This window comes from Dasypus novemcinctus, chromosome 1, assembly GCF_030445035.2.
Source record: "Dasypus novemcinctus isolate mDasNov1 chromosome 1, mDasNov1.1.hap2, whole genome shotgun sequence".
Classification (NCBI taxonomy): domain Eukaryota; kingdom Metazoa; phylum Chordata; class Mammalia; order Cingulata; family Dasypodidae; genus Dasypus; species Dasypus novemcinctus.
The window spans coordinates 76,510,150-76,517,834 of record NC_080673.1 but is presented as its reverse complement, the minus strand read 5'-3'; the positions used below and the strand labels follow the sequence as shown (position 1 = coordinate 76,517,834).

The window sequence follows — 7,685 nt, the reverse complement described above, 5'->3', positions numbered from 1 at the left end:
CAGATAAATTCCTACTTGAGAAATCGATGAATGATTTAGAAGAATTTTTAATTCCAAGACCTGGGTATCCTATACCTCTTTGAAACAGTTGAAAGAAGGTAAAGGTCAGGTTCCTATTTATTATACATTTAGCTATAGGAAAAGAAGCAAGTGTCTATGGAGAAATAGAACCTGGTAGCCCCTATACTTGACTAATAAAGGCAAATTCCTGGAGCAAGCAGAGATATAGACCATAAGGAGAAAGGATCTATAAACTAAGTGATCAAAGGAGTAAAAACACTATAGCTATAACCTGACAATATCCCTAAGCACAGACTTAAGTCTAGAGAGGTCTGAGTGGGGAGGAGCGCCTGGAGCTTTTATTGGAGAAGGGAGAAACAAAAGAGCAAATTGCTCTTGTATTTGGCTCAAACCCAGTTTTCTCAATATTTCAACCTGAAGTGTGTACGTGCAGCAGGGTGTAGTTATACTTCGGAAGTGTTGTCTTCATTCAAAGAAACTGTCTCTACACAAGGGATTTCTTCCTTTTCTCTATTCCGCATGGTCAGCCCGTGCTTATTGAGGTTTGCACTTTGGGGATCAAAGGACAAGTGTTTCTCATTGCCATCAGTTACAGCCACTGGGCAGCCAAGGCAAAGGGAGCCCAGCAGGGTCACTAGATGCTCAATCCAGCCCACTATTTTGAGACCCAGGTAGGAGAAAGCTTCTCATCTTCATGCTTGTGAGATTTGACGTGCTCCCTGAGTCCCAATCTGTCCAGACAGGCTGAAGAGTTAAGCTTATACTGACAGCCTGTGTCAATCAACCAAGTCTTTCGTATCCTTTCTAGCACATTGGCAAGAAACCAAAATCATGTTAACACCCTTAGATTTAGCCCATCAGACTTAAACTGATGGAGTATGTTGGTCTTGGAGCCCCAAGGTATACCACTGCTTTGGATCTTAGGGTGGTTTCCATGAATGCAAAATGTTATGAGGTTGCTAGTCCCTGGACTAACCCAGCTTCTGGAGGCTGTTCAGAAGCAGCAGGTCTGCAGAGGAGTTCTTGTGGATGAACTGCACTGCCTGCTTCATGCGGCCTTGCTGCTGCTGCCCACGGCCCCCTGAGTATCTCCTTGCAGCCGCCCTCGGTGAGGAGACCTGTCCACACTGTGGCAGACCCTGGAACCACCGAGAGCTGACAGCTCGGCCATGCCTGCCGTCCCTCCAGGGTGCCTCCCAGCTTTGCAGACTCCTATATTGCCGGGCATCAGCATCTCTGAGCTCACAGCAGGAGCACCGGAAGGCAGGCGGCACACTCCGAAACTGGAAGCACTCACTCTTCTGTTTTGATGTAAGCTTTCAGGGCTATAAATTTCCACCTTTGCTGTGTCCCCTCGGTTTTGACAGGTTGTGTTCTCATTTTCATTCATCTCAAGATACTTACTGAATTCTCTTATAATTTATTCTTTGACTCACTGATTATTTGTGCTGTTTAATCTCCATGTATTTAAATATTTTCCCTTTTTCCATCCATTATCGATTTCCAGCTTCATTACATTATGGTCTGAGAAAGTGTTTTGTATAATTTCAATCTTTTAAAATTTATTGGTATTTGGTCTATCTTGGATTAGGATTCATGAGCACTTGAAAAGAATGTATATCCTGTTGTTTGGGGCTGCAATGCTCTATAGATGTCTGTTAGGTCTAGTTCATTTACCATGTTATTCAAACTCTCTGTTTCTTTATTCTCTGTCCAGATGTTCCACCCAAAGATGAGAGTGATGTGTTAAACCCTCCAACTGTTATTATAGAGACACCTATTTCTCACTTCTAGTTTGCCAGTGTGTGCCTCGTGTATCTTGGGTTACCCATGTTAGGTGCATAAATATTTATTATCGTTATTTCTTCTTGGTGAATTGCCACATTTATTAATATAATGACCTTCTTCATCCCTTATAACAGTTTTGCATTTAAAATCTATTTGTATGATATTAGTATCACTCCTCTAGATCTCTACTGGTTACTATTTGTGTGGAATAATTTTTTTCAGCCTTTCACTTTAATCTGGTTGTGTCCTTATGTCTGATGTTAGTCTCTTGTAGACAGCATAAATGGTCTGTATTTTTTTATCCATTCTATCAGTCTATGTCTTTTGATTGTGGAGTTCAAGTCATTAATATTTAGTGTTATTATGTAAAGGCATTACAATTTGTCTATTGTATCCTTTTTCTGTTGTCATATCTTACTATTGTCTCTTTTTGTGTCTATTATATTAATGTGTTCTGTTTGTTTTTTATTTGCCTCCATATATTTTTAATACTCTTTTTCTCTATATACTATATGGTAGGATTGTCCTCCTGGTGACAACCTTTCCAGATCAGATTTCCCAGCCAAAATTAGCCTAGGGACCCATGAATGGGATCTAGCTTTATTCCAATGTGCTCTGGGGAGGAGATCCCAAAGGCTGCCAATCTTCTCTTTGACATCTCCCCAAATCTACGCTTTCTTGTGTACCTAGCAGATTACACTTTTCATCCAGTTGTTCCCCGCTGCCCTAAGGTGTTGCTGTGCCTTTAATTCTCAGCTGACTTAGTCCCCAGTGAGATTGAGATTGAAGCTGAGGCTGTCAGGATGGGATGAAACTGTTGCAGAGCTCCCAGCTCTTGGGCTTTGTATTCTCTTATCAACTGCCACAACCTGTGCTGAGCCCCCAAAGTGGGCAGGGTGAATCTGTCTGCACTGTCAGAGAGAAACTGTTTAGACTGTGCAGTGTTTCCTCTCCTTCCTGAAGTGCACTGAGGCCTGGAGTGCCACAGTCCTTTAAAGTGCACTGGGTGAGTGTACCTGCTCTGCCCTGAGAAAGTGATCAAACCCACCCAACTTCTATTCCTGCTAGGCATGGGGTCCCAAGCAGTTAAATATCAAAAAGCCCAGCTGAAGAAACAGGTAAAAATTTGTCAGCCAGTATTTTGACAGGGAGTATTTTGCAGCTTGTATGACCTTAAATATGTGAATTTGAAAATATTGAGTTTAGAATAATTATTGTGCTTTGTGTTGCTCTGACAAACATAACACTGGCTATTGAAAAAGCATGTTCAAAAATATTTAATTCACTTCAGTCTTACAAATTATGTTGGTTTCTATGCACCCCTGAAGCTTCGGCCATTTAGCTCAGCTACATTACTAAATATATTCATCTTCCAGTACAATCGTGTTTCATACCATTGACATTTGCATACTCTAGAATAATATAGAAAGAAATGTATAATGTACAATGTTCAGAAAAGCAAGCAAAAGGTCAAGGAACCTACCTGGTTCTTCTGAGATGGTCTTTTGACAGCTTCATAAGCATTCATTCTACAAAACAGTAAGCTAATGGTTGAACATAATTTCCCAGATAAAGCACATTTTTGCATAAATAATGAAGTCTTTTTCTCAGACACCTCAAAAGAATTTTTATTTGAACATATTTCATGGAATGTGTTTAACCTGGTATTTCAATATATTTAAGACTTCCAGTGTTTTGAAAGGACCAGATTTTATTTGGAATACTCAGAAGAGAAAGTAACTGTCTTCTGAACGAGGTGAACTCAACCATTACCAATAAAAAAAGTATCCCCTGTATTCATCTCTTATAGATACAAAAAAATTTAACATTTCCCTCCTTATAATAATGTATATATTGTACATAATCAAACAATAAAATCTGGAAAGCAGCATGAAACCCTAAAATTCCAATGTTAAAATGTTGAACAGATGACCAAAATGTGAGAACTGCTAGAGTAGTCAAAAAGAGACAAGAAAAAAAGCTTTCTTACATATGTATAAATGAAGTGTGATCATCGCCAAAAGGTTTTAAAATTTATAATCATTACCTTCCAGTTTGAAAACTTTAATTCTAAATTTTTTGAAAAATCTATACACAAACCACTGATTTGACCAGACCATGAAAGTCAGCAGTAAGCAGGACCCAGAGTTCTTACATGTACAACTCCTTCAGGATTTATCTCATAAGGAACTTCTGGTTTTACACTGTATAAAATTTATGTAATAAATTTGGACCTTTAGTTTTACAAGAGGAGCAGATTATACAGTAAAGTACTGTAATGAATATAGATGCATATATCCTTAAGAAAATATTTGCAAATTGAACCCAATAGGACATTCAAGAATTATAAGCATGATCAAGTGGATTTTATACCAGGTATGCAAGGGTGGTTCAACATAAGGAAAACAACTGTTGTAATAAATCTCATTAACAAAAGCAAAGGAAAAATAAGAAACTGATGATCATCTCAATTGGTGCAGAAAAGGCATTTGACCAAATCCAGCATCTGTTCTTAGTTAAAAAAACACTCAGAGAAATGGAAGAGAAGGAAACTTCCTAACTATGATAAAGGAAATATATGAAAAACCCACAGCTAGCATCATATTCAATGATGAAAGACTGAAACATTCCCCTCAAGATCTGGAACAAGACAAGGATGCACCCTGTTACTACTGTTATTCAACATAGTACTGGACATTCTAGCCAGAGAAACTAGGCAAAAAATTTTAAAAATAAAAAGAAATAACAGGTATCCAAATTGGAAGGGAAAAAGTAAAACTTTCACTATTTGCAGATGACATGATCTTATATTTAGAAAGTCCTGAAAAAGCTACAATAAAGTTACTAGAGCTAATACATGAATTCAGCAAAGTGGTCAGGCACAAGATCAAAGCACAGTAATCACTAGTGTTTCTAGCCACTAATAATGAGCAAGTTAAGGTGGAAAGCAATAAGAAAATACATTTATAGTAGCAATCAAAAGAATCAAATATCTAGGGATAAATTAAACTTAAGATGTTAAGGACTTGTACACAGAAAACTATAAAACACTGCTAAAAGTAATCAAAGAAGATCTAAATAAATGGAAAGACATTCCATGTTCATTGATTGGAAAACTATATATCAGTAAGATGTCAATTCTACCCAAAATAATTTAAATTCAATGCAATCTCAATCAAAATTCCAATAGCTTAATTTGCAAAAATGAAAAAGCCAATAATCAAATTTATTTAGACAGGTAAGAGGTTCCTGAATAGCCAAAAACATCTTAAAAAAGAATGGAGTTGGACTACTCACTCTTACTGATTTTAAAGTATGTTATAAAGCTACAATGGTCAAAACATCAGGATACTGGCACAAGGATAACAATAAAGAGCAATGGAACTGAATTCAGAGTTCAGAAATAGACCTTTCCACATATGGCCAATAGATTTTTGATGATGCTTCCAAGTCCACACTAATGGGAGAGAACACTCTTCAACAAATAGTGCTGTGAGAACTGAATATGCATACGCAAAAGAATAAAAGAGAACCCTTATCTGACAACATATACAAAAACTAATTCAAAATGAATGAAAGACTTTAATATACAGTCCACTACTATAAAACTCCTAGAAGAAAATGTACGGAATCATCTTTAGGATCTTGTGTTAGGCAATGGATTCTTAGGATTTACACCAAATGTACACATAATGAAAAAAATAGATAACTGGGACCTCCAAAACTAAAAAAATATTGTGCATCAAAGGATTTGTCAAAAAAGTAAAATGACATCCTACAAAATAGGAGAAAATATTTTGAAACCACTTATCCGATAAAGGTTAAATATCCAAAATATATAAAGAAATCCTACAGCTCAATAATAAAATGATGAACCAAAAAATTTAAAAATCGGCAAAAGTTCTCCTAAAGCCAAACTCAGCAAATTAACTCACTGTCTCCCCCACAACATGGGACATGACTCCCAGGATGAGCTTCCCTGCCACTGATGATTTACTATCAAGCACCAACCAGTGATGCCTTTGAAAAAAGATTTTGACCAAAAAAGGGAAATATTAAATACAGAAGAATTTTTACAGCTAAGCGATTTCAAAGTGTGTTGGGAGGTCATTCCAGAGGTTACACTTATTCACATCTCAGGAGGATATCATTGGATGCCCAGTAAACAAAGTCTCAAGCAAAAGTGCTCCCAAGGGCTATAGGGACATCTGGACACTATGCAAAGTGCATAACTCCATGAAATCAGCACCCCCATTGGTAGGCCTTATTTTGGTATGTATGATAATCTTTTTCCTCCATATAACAGATTTAAGACTCACTTATAATTTCCTTACTCATGATTCTTCTACTCTTTATTTGAACCTATAATTAGCACTATACCCATTAAATATATGTCCCAGAGACTTAAATGTTTGGTCTGTTCATATGCCAGTTGATCCCTGAATCTCAACAGAGTTGCAGTCAACACCTACTCTCCAGTTCATCAGATTCTCCCAGGAAAACTAACGAAATGATGATGATGGACAACCCCATCCAAAAAACAAAGAATATCTACAACTGCAAGTAAAACAGCTCTTTCCATCTTCCCCATCATATCTAAGCCTCTTCTCAATCCTAAGTGGAGCAGACATCATGCCAAATTCTTTAAGATTGAGAAATGAGGAAACACAAGTAGTGAGTACAACCACAGACCAAAGAATATTTACTGTTATTGTAGTTATTAGCATGTGGTAACAGAAGAATTTGTAACATTGATATAAAGATAGTGGTTACTAGAGGTTCTGAGGGGAGGGCAAGGAAGATTAGCTGAAACAAAGGGCATTTTTAGGGCATTGAAATTGTCCTATATGATACTGCAATGACCAATACATTACATATTGGCAAAAACCTATAAAACCGTACAACATAAAGTGTAAGCCATAATGTAAACTATAGACCTTGGTTAGTAGCAATGCTTCAATATTGGGTCATCAATTGTAACAAATGTACCACACTAATGTAAGATGTTATTAATAAGGGAAATCATGGGGCAGGGAAGGGGTGGAGTATATCAAATCCCCTATACTTTATATGTAACTTTTTTATCATCTAAAACTTCTCTAAAAGTTAAGTTTATTATTACCAAAAAAAAAGGGCAAAAGTCTTAAATAGACATTTCTCCAAAGAGAATATACAAATGGTCAAAAACGCACATGACAAGATATCCAATATCACTCCTAGGGAAAGGCAAGTCAAAACCATAATGAGTTATCATTTCACACCGAATAGAGTGGCTATGGTTTTTAATAAATTACAAGTATTGGAGATGTTGTGGAGACACAGAAACACTCATTCATTGCTGGGAGGAAAGTAAAATGGTGCAGCCACTATGGAAGACAGTTCCTCAAAAGCTATGTATAGAATTACCATATGACCCAGCAATCCCACTACTAGACTTATACCTAGTTGAAAGCAGGGACTTACACAGATATTTGCACACTGATGTTCATAGAGGCATTCTTTACAATTGTTGGAAGATGGAAACAACAAAAGTGTTTCATCAACTGATGAATGATTGAACAAAATGTACTATATACATTATGATGGAATATTATTCAGCTGTATAAAGGAATGTAGTCTTGATACATGCAATGTGGATTAATCTTGAGGATATTATGCAGCAAAACAAGAGAGGAATGAAAAGACAAATATTGTATTATCTCACTGCTATGAACTAATTATAATAGGCAAATTCATAGAGATAAAATCTAGAATAGAGGTTTCCACATGGTAGGTTGGGGTAGAGAAGGAGAAACTGATGTTTAATTTGTATAGAATTTCTACTTAGGTTGATTGTAAGGATTTAGAAATGGATGGTAGTAATGGTAGCACATTAT

The 7,685-nt window shown here is 36.7% G+C and overlaps 1 pseudogene; it reads right to left on the bottom strand.

The window, feature by feature from the left end:
• Positions 1-464: 464 nt before the first annotated feature.
• LOC101428875 (nuclear receptor-interacting protein 3 pseudogene) lies at positions 465-3,337 on the bottom strand (annotated as a pseudogene).
• Between the last annotated feature and the right edge of the window lie 4,348 nt (positions 3,338-7,685).